Source organism: Eschrichtius robustus, chromosome 18 (assembly GCF_028021215.1).
Source record: "Eschrichtius robustus isolate mEscRob2 chromosome 18, mEscRob2.pri, whole genome shotgun sequence".
Lineage (NCBI taxonomy): Eukaryota > Metazoa > Chordata > Mammalia > Artiodactyla > Eschrichtiidae > Eschrichtius > Eschrichtius robustus.
This window is the reverse complement of record NC_090841.1, coordinates 12,347,321-12,360,312: the sequence shown is the minus strand read 5'-3', so window position 1 is coordinate 12,360,312 and position 12,992 is coordinate 12,347,321. Positions and strand designations below refer to the sequence as shown.

Sequence of the window (12,992 nt, the reverse complement as noted above, 5' to 3'; positions counted from 1 at the left end):
CTTGAGCTTTCCCCTGGACCTGGGTTAGGCGCTGATTCTGTTTTTGGTGCAGGAGGTGACTTGAATTATTAAATTGGCGCATTTTGATAAGATCACAAGCCTGGGTTTGGATCTTGGCTACTCCACACATCAACTGTATGATTTGGGGCCTCTCTGTACCTCAACTTTCCTATTCGGAAAATGGGAATAATAATTCTTACTTCATGTGGATTAACCAAGATAATGCTTGTAAGTACCTACTTTGGTGCCTGCTATCTAGTAAGTACCCAATAGATGGTGGCTGTCACTAAAAGAGTGTGTCCAACAGAACAGTCAAGACTTAAAAGGGTTCCTATTCCATTCAGTGAAAAATATTAATGTAACTCTTTCCTCAACCAGATGCTGTGTGCTAATATTTTACTAATATTTTTTGTTATATTGAAAATTCTTGGCTGAAGTCTTTAATATCCTTTTTTGTCTGTTGCATAATGAATTTTGTGGAACCCCAAAATTAAAGTAGCATTTGCTTTCTTCTAACTGTTCTAAGCAAAATCGTTTGTCTTATCTCTGAAACTTGAGTCTCTGTTTCAAAGGTTAGATTTTGTGGGTTCCCCCTGGGTTCCGGAGTCCCCAGACTTTAGAAATCACAGGATGCACTGGTCAGCATGTGCATATTCAGTTTTCAGAAAGCATCTGAAAAAGCTCAGCGTCAGAGATTGATGGTTCTCAGCTTTCAGCTTTGGTTTCTCTCAGCCCGAGGAGGACCATTTGGATGCGGGCCTAAGAACATAGTCACACAATGTCAGAGTATTAGTATTAAGTAGGCGATGCCCCTCTTCCTGCCTCTCGGCCTCATTTAGAAAAACACGAGAAAATAAATCTAACCTCCTCACGGTTCCCTTGCGCTGCACCACAGCAGGAATATTATATGATTTCAAGTTACTTATTAGAAATATTCCTATGGGTATCATGTTGAGGATTACTTTTCCAAGGTTATTATAGTACCTGTATCATTAGGAAAATGAGGTGTAATTCTACCTGCTATCTCGTGCCGAAGGCGTCTTCTACCTTTGGACAAAAACCAACTTCTAAGTCAAGGAGTGGGACATTTATCTTCTGTTTCACTCTCACTTTCCATCACATTTTGGATGACAAGCTGAAGGTGGGAAACAAATCACTTGCTCAAACCATTTGCTTCTAATAGAGTAGAGGCTTATCTCTTCTTTCAAAGGAGATGATGTGACACCCAGAGGGAGTTGAACATTAGAAAAGGCCAGCACCCAGAATTGAATTGTTAAAGTTTTGCACTTGTACTCATATCTGAGCAGAAAACAAGAAAAAATGCCTGTGGAACTAATTCAAGGCAACACAGTGTCCGTACTGATGATCAGAGGACCGTAGTCACAGAGACGCTTTATGGAACACAATCTGGAGAATGGAATTCCTTAGTGACCTTGAGCAAGTCACTTCACTTCTCTATCAAAATATCCTTCCTTGCGTACCTGCTGTATGTGTGTATGTATCAATTATCTGCACTTTGGTTTACCTGAGGCAAATCTTTTGAATTCATTGACAGCACTTAGCATTTAATTATTTTCCAAGTTGACAGCTCCCCTGTTCTGCAAGAAACACTAACATTTTAATTCCTTATTTTACTGACATGTTTATCCTTTCTAGTTTTCACTTGTTTTTTTTCTGCAGCATCCATCCCTGCTGGGGAGCCAGCCCCTTGCAACATAAATCACACTGCCATTTTTGCTCCAGGGACATTTGAAAGGGCAGTATGGTTTCTCCTAAAACACTTCAGGGCCGGCAAGAAAGCCCTGCCCTCGTCTCCCCACCCCCCAACCAGGTTTTATTGAGGTATAAACAAGAGAAGAGATAGGAAGGGAAATCTCTTTCTAGCTCCTTCTAAGTCAGTCTTCAAAGCAAGATTCCTTGCTTTGCTGGAAGTGAACGTCCACAAAATTTTCAAGCATTGGATTTGATGAAAAGCACAAACCCATTTCCAATCCAAATACCAGTGAGTTTTGAATCGCCTTCTCTAGGTACAAAAAATTGAGGGTGGACTTCATTTTCATCCACACATTTTTGTCCTTTGAATTCGAAAGCTCTACTTGCTCTATGCAAACGTGGCTTATGCTGACCTGTCCAAAAATGATAAATCACTTCTTGAAAAGCTTTTGGAGAACCTGAAGAGATCAACAAAATTTTTCGACTCCCATGACTAAGCCTCCTCAGCTAAAACGAAGTAAGAATATTGTGCAATTATTTAGAGGATATTCCAGACCTTTGGGACCGTCAGTCATATAATTTGGGCAAAAGTGGATGTAGGGCCCTGACATTTGCAGATAATTGTGCAACCCTCAGCTGTGTGAGCCAGCCCTAAGAGAGCGCCCACCTTCCATTCGCCCCTTTTCTCCCACCCGGCTTCACTTTCTGCCTCTTGATTAGTAATAAAGTGAATAAATCAAACAGACCCTAGCTTGGCTCTTGTGAGCTATGCTAAGAGCAACAAATATGAAAACTGTAAAATACCAAAGTAAAGGTGTCCTCCCGAACCTCATTTCTCATTAAAAACAACAACAACAAAAATAAGAGACTCGTTCAGCAAACATGAGCTTCCAAACTAAGGCTCAGTCCAGATGTTATTAAATATAAATATTTATAAGACCCATAAAGATCCTGGCTAAGCTCAATTGTGCCTTAATGCGGCAAATGTTTCAGATTCGGCTCTTTCGCCGTTTGAAGCCTTTAGAAGGCAGGATACAGTAGAAGACGCATTACTGTTGGTGAGAGGAGGGGAAGTTCTCTTTTATGTTTTATGACCAGTTTTTCATTGAGGGGTATTGCTTTTCTCAGAAATCACTTCTCGAGGCCTGTCTTTGCCAAGAAGCCAGAAGAAAGTACGTTTGCTGCAGCCCTGACTTCAAGGGCACTGGGTAAGGCACACACATGGTGAAACATGCACCCTCCATGTGAACGGATGGAGGAAAGCCAGGTTCCCTGTGTTCTTTCCCCATTTCATGAACCATCTAGCAAGAGCCTAAAAGCTTCATTGTAATCATCCATTAAATGGGTGTGTGACTATTATAATACATAGAGCACATTTAGCTCATGTTTTAAAAATTTTGATTTGGTTAACAAGGGTGTGCTTTTCCACCCTTGTGTAGCAAACTCTTAGCTACGCTATGTAAACAACTCCTTTGGTAACTTTTAGAGGCATAAGCAAAAAAACTGTGGACATACAAGCTGTAATTTTGTGATGAAACAGTTCAAACTACATGATCATTTGGACTCTAGGTTAAGAGTTTGGTCCTCCAGATTCTTGAACAGGGCTCGAGGTATGAAATCATTATTATTTTCAATCCATTTGTTTCATGGTAAGAAAAATCTGCCCACATGTCTTGTCTACCTATGAACTATGCAATGCCTTGCTTTCTAAAATCCCTTTGGTTAAATGCATCACATTAACACTTAACTTCCTGGTGCATGAACTGTAAAAAGATTTATTACTTAACAGGATGATTCATCTGTGTATGCAAATGAAAAGAGCCTTGGGTTTCCCCGTTAGGATAGGTCCTAATCTGTGAAATAATTCCTGCTTCTTTGGGAAAGTCCTGATGCTCTTTTAGAGCCAACTGGCAGTGGCCTGGTCTGGACCCCATCTCTGCACTCTTGCATTTGGGGGTTCTTCCTGTTGCTGAGAGCTCAGGAATGGAGGTCGTGGCTCTTCCCCAGCCCTTGGCTTTGATGGTTTCTCCGCAAGTTCTCTAGGCATGTCCACGCTAGCCCCATCTGACTCCCCACCCCTAATCTCACTGTTCAGCCCTTTTAGGCTACTGAACCTGACAATTAATGTTGACCCTGGGAACACTGAGCTCCTCAGTGGAGGCCTTCATCTGCTGGACACATCTGGCAAGCATTCCGTGGTGCTTACCTGGATTCCCTAATTAATGTAGATGTAAAGATTTTATCAAGGCTCCTGGCGGCCGGACTTCAAGATGTAATCACAAAATCAATCCACATAGACTAACTGGGCATAGACTTACTGAGAAGACATCCCACTATGTCAGGCACGTAATTAAGGCACTCTGGCTCCCCTGTCCCGATTGATTCTTTTCTTTCTCTAACAGGTGACGCCGCTCCTCTGGGTAGACACTCCATTCTCTGCTGGAGACCATCCTGCTTTTGGAGCCTTGCAGTTTGTAGGACGACCACCAGGGGGCACCTGTGCATCATCTCATTCCCCAGGGACTGGCCCAGGGACCAGAAAGATCCCTGTCACAGGCCCCCAGCGAGCTGAAGAGGCAGCTAACTAGGCCTGTAGCATCTGCTCTGCTGAAGTTTGTTTGCTGAGCCCCATGGTTTTTCGCTTAGCTTCAGGCATCCCTTGAAGAGAATCAGAAACTCCTCCCCTCCCCTCTTTTCCTTTCCACGTAGGGCACCACAGTGCATGGTAGAGCCTGCTGCTCTGGCCTGAGCATATGGGAACACCAGCCTGGTTGGCTCACTTGACATAGATGTTTCCTACTAGAAATTCAAAGACTTCAGAAATGGAGGTTATTAGCAGTGTAAAGCTCCTTGTGAAAAGTAGCACAATCACAGATGATCAACTTACTGCCACTTGATGATGCTGAGCTAGGTCTGGGAAGCGTTGCCTGGCCTTCATTGGCTGGGCTCATCTGGCGTGATCTTAGCACATTATCATTTAATTCTGCAAACATTTGCCAGGCATTGGGCTGGGGATATATTTGTCATGGTTTAGTGATTACAGACTAGTAAGGGAAGAAAGTCATTGGGCCTATAAAACAGGGTGCTTGGGCAAGAGCTGGGGGTGAAAGGCTTTCAAAATAAGGCACTGTCTGACTCAGTCCTGGAGGGTGAGTCACCTGGACAGTCCCTAGGTATCTGGGTAGCTCTGGGCCAGAAACATCACTAGCAGTTCTGGTGCCTGAGGGCCTGGCTGCAGAGGGGCAATTCTATTCCCCTGGAGCGACCAGGAGCAGGCAGGCTCCAGAGAAGGTCGGACATTCATTCAGTCATTCAACATTGACCGAGCACCTACTACATGCCAGGCAACAAAACGAGTCACAATAAACCAGGCTGGGGAGCCATTCCTGACCACACAGGGAGGCTTCTCCCCTGGTGGTACCCATGTTGGACACCAAGATCTTGACACCGACAGTCAAGCAGAATCCACCTGGTCCTCGCTGTGAGAGACAAGCATCCTTGGAAGACTTCTTTGTTTAACTCAGATCTTTATTAAGCTGCCAAGAAGATTTGCTTGAAACAACTGACCCACACTTTGGAAAGGGAAGCAAAGATAGTACACCATTTACTATCGTTTTTCCATGTCCTCATCCCTCCTCACAAAGGAGCCTCAGCCAGTGTGATCAAAATGACTGTCTCCAGCAGAGATGTTTTTCCTCCTGCCCTTGCTCGACTCTCCTATTCGTCCTCTCTGGGTCCAGGCCATTCGCCGTCCTGGGGGACTGTCTCTGTTGGGCTGGCATCTTTGACATGGGTCCCAGCTACTGTCACCAGACTGAGTCTCATCTGTGAACATGGTGGTCTAAGAAATATTAATTTTTAAATTTTTTCTATAACTTTATTTCTATTTTAATTTCGACCTGATGGTCAGAAACATATTTTCCATTTATTCTGGGTTTCCTCTCCCCGTTTTCCCCAGGGTGGTATTGAAGCTCCATGAATTTGACTAGTGTTGAGGGAGGTTGGAGGGGATTCAGTCCTTGAGTCATCTGTCAATGAAGGTCCCATCTGTGGTGTCTACTGAGCCTGTCCACATAGCATCTCAGGTTCAAGGCTGCCTTTGCCAAGCAGGGACATAGCAGTGAGTTCCCTTTGCTGCTCCCATGGGCCCCAGCCCGGCCTGCAAACCCTCTCCAGGGTCTCAGCTTCTAGGACTGACTCTGTCCAGGAAAATGGTCAGGGAAGCCACCCTGGGACTCCACTCCAAGTCCTGTGGAGCATTTTTTAAAGACACTAGTGGGGGAATACATTTTCCACCCCTGAGGTTTTTTCCTTAAAGGAATTCCTTGTACCTTGAGGTTAGCTTTGGAGGCACAAAAGATATCCTTAATGGGTTTAGGCTTTGGGAAACCGTGAAGGAGGTAGCTGTTCCTTCTGCCTTCTACAATTTTTTTTTAAAAGAAAGTGTTTATTTTCATCAACCTTATTTCCATTTTTTGTTTAAGAGTCTGGGGAAGAACAGAGGAACCATGGTGGTTCCTCCCCATTCAGTGGCCTGAGCAGCGGGAGCTGTAGACCCATCTTCAGCGGCCGGCTGAGCGCTCCAGGCCTCGCTAGGGAACCACTGAGCAGGCACAGAGGGCACCTCGCCTGCGGATCCATCTGCGACCTCGGATCGAGTAGCAGTAAGGTGGGGAGCTGGAGTAGTCCACTCACCCTGACATTCCTCCTCGGTCACAGCCCTTCTAGCAGTGACCTGCCCTGCCTGCTTGGTCTCTTTAGGAGCTCTGCAGAAGTAGAGATCAGGCATCACCTCCATGGGTGTTGACATGGGATGGTGCCACACATGTGCTTAACTTCCCCAGCCAGTATCCACCACATCAGACGTGCCGAGGTGCTCCCTTGTTGTTGCACGGATGGCAATGTCCACATGGCACAAAGGTGAGGCTGTGTTATGTGAGGCGATGGGGTTGGTTAATGTAAGAGCCTCTGGGAGAGGCTGGTGGGCAGCCTGGGATCAGGAACCAGCAGAAGTCTTGGCTCCCAGAAAGCTGCCCAGATCAGATCAGATACCAGCACAGCTCACTCGCTAGTCGGTCTTCCTGGAAGATGTGACACTGACATCAGCCAGGTTTGCAATGGCAACAATGGCACAAGCTGCCAGCAGAAGCTACTCCCAGGTTCTCTTCAGATTTATGATGTAGAAGCCATCACTTCTTTTGTAGATGTACCATTCCATTTAGAAGTCAAGGTGGGGGACTTCCCTGGTGGCACAGTGGTTAAGGATCCGCCTGCCAATGCAGGGGACACGGGTTCAATCCCTGGTGTCCCGGGAAGATCCCACATGCCTCGGAGCAGCTAAGCCCATGCACCACAACTACTGAGCCTGCGTGCCACAACTACGGAAGCCCGTGCACCTAGAGCCTGTGCTCCGCAACAAAAGAAGCCACCGCAATGGGAAGCCCGCGCACCGCAACGAAGAGTAGCCCTCGCTCGCCACAACTAGAGAAAGCCCGTGCGCAGCAACAAAGACCCAACGCAGCCAAAAATGAATAAATACATACATACATACATACATACTAAGAAGTCAAGGTGGGTGCCACTTTAGTGCATTCCTGCTGTGAGAAATTTGAGGACATCTTTCTCCTTCACTTGCAGGACATCAAGGGCTCCTGACATGGTGAAAGTTTCCCTTAAGTTATCATGGGAACCCAGAACAATGTTGTATGGCTTCCTCTCTGGGTAGCAAGGCGAGGTCCCGTCTACATTTTTGCAGTTGTGTCATACACCCACCCCCCACCCCAGGCCATGCGGAACGTGGGGAGACAAGGGAAGGAGTAGGATTACCAGGAGAGAGATTTTTAAAATCAGCTAATATCTCAAAAATGTTATTCAACCACATTGAAGTTTTTATCCCTAAACGAAGTTCCAAGTTCACTTTAAGAACGGTCTTTCATCTTCTGTTTTCATCTGCTGCCTCAGTGTGGCTCCATTATATGCTCTGCAAAAAGTTTGCTCCCAGATTTACTTCTGCTCCCCCAACCCCATGCCTCTCTCTCTAATGGGAAATCTCAGCCCTTCTCTGAGGCAGCAAAGAGGTGGATATGATGTAGCTTGCTGGAAAAACCATAGAAATCTGTGCTCAGCTGATCCCCCATGAGCCCCAACTCTGCCACACATCTCTGGGTCAATCTCCACATACCTCCTAGGCTGCCGCCGCTTGGGAACATCACTGGGTAACCATTTCACACCTCCCGTGAAGGGGATTTACTAGGCTCTGGGACACCAAAGATGAAAGGCATAGACGGGCCTGCTCTCAAGGAGCTTCCAGTACAGGAGTAAAGGACACAGAACATGAGTTTCAATGTAAGAAAAGGAGCTCAGTTTTGAACATGCACTGTTTGAGTTGACTGGCAGAAATTTCTGGAGCTGTGGATGCAGCCAGTAAGAGATAGGTGATAATTCAACACTAATATGGGTCAAGACCACCACTAGTAAGAAGAACTAACGTATCTAATGCTCTTTATGTCCCAGGCCATGTGATGCCCTAATATCTTCACATGCATTATCTCTCTGAAAGAGGTTGCAGTTATTATTATTACTCCTAATCAAAAGCGAGAAAACCTTACAAAGTTTCAAGAACTTCTCCAGGGCCTCGGAGCTGATAGGCAGGAAGGCTAGGGGTCAAGGTCAGGCCGAAGGGCTCTGAGTCCGTGCTCCTAACCAGGGTGCCACACGGCTTGACCAGGTGACCGTTTTGTTCCTTGTGTGTCCCCTCTATTCTGTTGTGAACAGCTGGGGGGACGGGCGCCATTCCTTGTCTCTTGGAACATCTCAGAGCACGGTGCACACGTGGTCTCTTGTCAATGTCATTAACTGGCTGACTGCCTAACCCCCCATCTTCACCATGCAGCCGTGAAATTTTACCTTAGAACTTCAATTTAATTCCACAAAATGTTGTTGAATATCTAAAGAAGGTAGGCGTGAGAGCAGGATTCAAAGACAAATAAGACGTGATCCCTTGCCTGGGATAGTTCTGATCCGTCTGTGGGGAGGAGTGAGAGAGGAATAGAGAAACAAGCAAACCCAGCTCCATGCTACAGTGCAGGGAGTGAGAATCTTCTGGGCTCCAGGCAAGGTTGCAAAGCCACCAAGACCCATGGGGAGGCTCTGTTAGGCTTGGTACAGGGCTGACTTCTGCACTGAGCACAGCAGGAAGAGTGCCTGGGACCCATGATACATTCCAGGGCCCTGAAACTATTCTTACTTTTCTTTTAAAACCAGAAAAAGAAAAAAAAAGGTAATAATAATGAACCCAGCTTGGATTATATTTGTCTTATACCAACAAAGGCATAAATAATATTATGTATTTACTTATTTTTATAGAGGTAGGAGCCCAGGAAAGCAAAAGTGCCTGGGGCCCATGGAAGTCTTAACATGGTTCTGCCACAATGGCCAAATTCTAGCCATTCTATGCACACTGGATTTTATAAGCTACAGAGAACTATGCTCGGCTTTTAAGTGAATACTCTGAAACTTGTGATAATGTTTTATCAAAGATCTCAAACAGGGATTCAACATCTCAAGGTCCAAATGTGAGAGGAAAATGATTTTAGAACCATGAAACTTGGCCTTTATAAGACCAGGGAAAGAAGATCTAAATACAAGTATCCCTTTCATGGACCCCAAATAGCATCACTTTGGGTCCCGATTCCTGGAATTAGTAAGAATCAGTTGCTAAGAAAGGGGCCTGATCTCTCTTCCTGCCTAATGAGTATGCAAAACATCAAGAGCAAAAGCCACACTCTGAAAATAAGTAAGTAATCGTGCACGCTGCTGGAGACTCAGGAAGGGACCACACCACCTCACCTGCTGAAATCTCACTGTGTGTCGGTGGGGGCAGTAGGCACGCCCCCAGCCCATCAGAGCTGCCAGCTGGGGAGACAGACTCTTGTTACCAGCCAGGGCCTCCCTGAGAAGGCTTGGGGGTCTCAGAGGAGGTGCGAAAGCTGGAGCCCAGAGCGCTCCAGAGGGATGGAGAGTGGGATGCAAGCCTCACCAGGCCACTGGTCCCAGAGGTGGTAGGACAGTGCAGTCAGTGGAACCCAGAGACCTAGGGCCCAGCCCGGAGAGCTGCCTGCTCCCCCAACCCTCAAGGGAGGGTCTTGGGTTTTTGTGTTTTTTTTTGATAAATTTATTTCATTTATTTACTTTTGGCTGCGCTGCGTCTTCATTGCTGCGTGCGGGCTTTCTCTAGTTGCGGTGAGAGGGGGGCTACTCTACATTGCAGTGCGTGGGCTTCTCATTGCGGTGGCTTCTCTTGTTGCAGAGTATGGGCTCTAGGCGCACGGGCTTCAGTAGTTGTGGTTTGCGGGCTCTAGAGCGCAGGCTCAGTAGCTGTGGCGCACGGGCTTAGTTGCTCCACAGCATGTGGGATCTTCCCGGACCAGAGCTTGAACCCGTGTCCCCTGCATTGGCAGGCGTATGCTTAACCACTGCGCCACCAGGGAAGCCGCTGGCCCTGGGTCTTAAGCTTCTTTCAAAGCCACAACAAGGACTTGGAATGAGGGTGAGGGCAGTTTAGACAATACCATGAGGTTTAAGATCAGACAATGACTCATGCTTGCAAATGCTGACCGAGTCTACCTCCTACCTGAAGGGCAAAGTGACATTTCTCGCCCTTTCCCCAAATAAATCTTCCCCAGGCAGCATTCTCTGAGGACCTCAAGGCCTGTCAAGAACTTGGCCCTGAGCTCATTGAAACCAACAGTAATTGCCAAATTTTGCAGATGTTTGCACTGACTGCTTTATGTTTTGCAATATTCCAGAGCTGTTCCCAAGTGACGCTCATCCATTCACCAAGTTAATGCTTAATAAGAATGATCTACAAAGAGTGACAGCTCCAAAAGATAGGGAGAGGGAAGACCGCCTCCAATGAGCATGGACGAGCAAAATAAATAAATAAATATGCGCAGTTCCCAATAGATTGAGGTGCAGAAGAGGGAACTTGTGCAGCAATTCCTAGGGAAAGAAAAAAAAAAAAGAAAAGAAAAAAAAAAAAGGACAACAATGTTTATTTATGGACACGGGCAGGCATGTTTCTTTTTCTCAGAAGTGACATGAGACCCCCAGCTGGGCTTGGGAATGCTCTCACTGAACTCAGGCTGAGTTGAGATGAGTGTACATATGAGCTATACTTGAAATGTACGTAGATGGGCTATACTCATCTATGGACTGTACAGGTGAGCTCTTATAGAAATACGCATTGATTCTATAGCCAAGGAGGGGTTAGTTCTCAGGGCAAGGAAAGTTTGGTTAACTCTGAAGGAAGCACAATGATTCCAAAGCTACAGAAATGGAATAACCATTCCTACTTTTTAACATGCCTTTGTCTATATCATCTCATTTAATGTTTGCAAAAATCCTGTGGGCACCAGATTTAGTATCTCTACAAAAAGAGAGAGAGGTTAAAGGATTTTCTTGACAGTCAACAATTTAGTGGCATATCTGGGATTAAAAGACAGGTCTTTATTCCTTCCCAGCATTTGTGTGATGTATAAAATGCTAAATCTCCTTTATAGCTATAATATATTGCATGTTTTACATGTAGTATATCTAATCCTCACCTCGATCCTGCAGAAGTGGTATTATTATCTTCATTTAAAGATGGCAAAATTAAGGCTCAGGGAGAGAGATCACACAACAGACCTGAGGTCACAATTATTTCAAGAAATATTAGGTCTTCTTTTATGCCAAGCCAGGGACTTCTCAGCTACCAACCAGAGCAAGCATAATTCAGAACAGCAACAACAACAAAAATGACCAAAAGGTCTCAGACAAAACAAGCTGAATTTTTAAAAATGTTTTTAAGGACAAAGTAATCATCTGATGCACCGTGGTTTTTTCATGCTAACAGGCTGAATTCCGTGTAGGAATGGGAGCAATGCCATAATTGCGTGGAAGGATTGCAGATGTACACAGGCTCGTTTTATTAATTAAGCAGGCCTGGATGCTAATTCAGTTGCTATGCACCAGAGCTCCTGGGAAATGCACGCAGAGGCAGAACCTTTAAGATTTATAGATAATGCAGGTGGGAATTTTTGAAGAGAAGGAATGTGATTGCACAACCATGTTAGCACAGAATCCAGCTACTTAAAAGTGGTGTCCATGGGCTGTGCTATCCCCAGCCACCTGCCAGCTGGAGGACTCGGGGAGGGATACAGGGAGTAATTATAATAGGGAGAGAGCAACTTTTCTTTAACTCAGGACCTACCTTCTTTGCAGGAACCCCAGCCTGCCTGTCCTCCCCCCGCCACCTCACTAATCATCAGGCCCCCGGGGCTCCAGCAGACTTCCTACCTCAGTTCGCACCAGCTTCCTGCTGCCCCAGTTCTCCCACCCCAAATCGAGTCTCCGAACCTGCAAAGCTGCTGATGCTGCTGAGGCCTGACATCACCCTGCAGCTGGTGGCTGCCCTGGTTGACCCTCAGCTGCCCTGTCCCTGTCCTGCTCCAGAGACTGGCCTCAGGGGCAATCTTGTCTTTAACACGTGGCCTCGTCTGTTCCAGGGGTCACAGAAGACTGCGCCCAGAGCTCACCACGTCTTACAGAGATTTTAATGAAACAGCTCTTCTATTTATTTGTGTTGCTGCCTCTAAGGCCTGGGGCCATGACACCAGTCCCTGAGAGGGGAGGCTGGGGCTCAGCGGGGACATCACGCTTTCCGTCCAGTTGCTCAGCTCCTAACACTGACCCGCCGTTCTTGCGTCAATCCTATATCCTTCCCTCTGGTTTTCTCAGGCGCATCTGAATCCTGGGGTGAGCACCGTCTACCGTGCACCCTGCGGCACTGGCTAAACGTAAACACGTTTTCCCTGAGTGTTGGCAGCTCCACCAGAAGGAGAACAAAGGTCAGTGCAGTCATACAGAATCTGATTAACATCAAGCTGCAGAAACACACCCCTGGATTAGATGCTTTCCCAAGCCACCCCTGCCCCTTGGACAGAGGAGCTATTCTAGCTGGTGTAGAAGAAGCAGCTTTGCTTAGCTCGCCCAGTGGGATGTGTTTAGTACCCACATTTCAAGTTGGGTTTTCCTATTGTTATTTTTTAATTATGTGTATTTTAAGAATGATGCTTTCGGGGCTTCCCTGGTGGCGCAGTGGTTGAGAGTCTGCCTGCCAATGCAGGGGACACGGGTTCGAGCCCTCGTCTGGGAAGATCCCACATGCCGCGGAGCAACTAGGCCCGTGAGCCACAATTACTGAGCCTGCGCGTCTGGAGCCTGTGCTCCGCAACAAG

At 46.4% G+C, this 12,992-nt stretch overlaps 1 pseudogene; it reads right to left on the bottom strand.

Moving 5' to 3' along the window:
- Positions 1-5,362: 5,362 nt before the first annotated feature.
- On the bottom strand, positions 5,363-7,371 carry LOC137751824 (small ribosomal subunit protein uS2B-like; annotated as a pseudogene).
- Between the last annotated feature and the right edge of the window lie 5,621 nt (positions 7,372-12,992).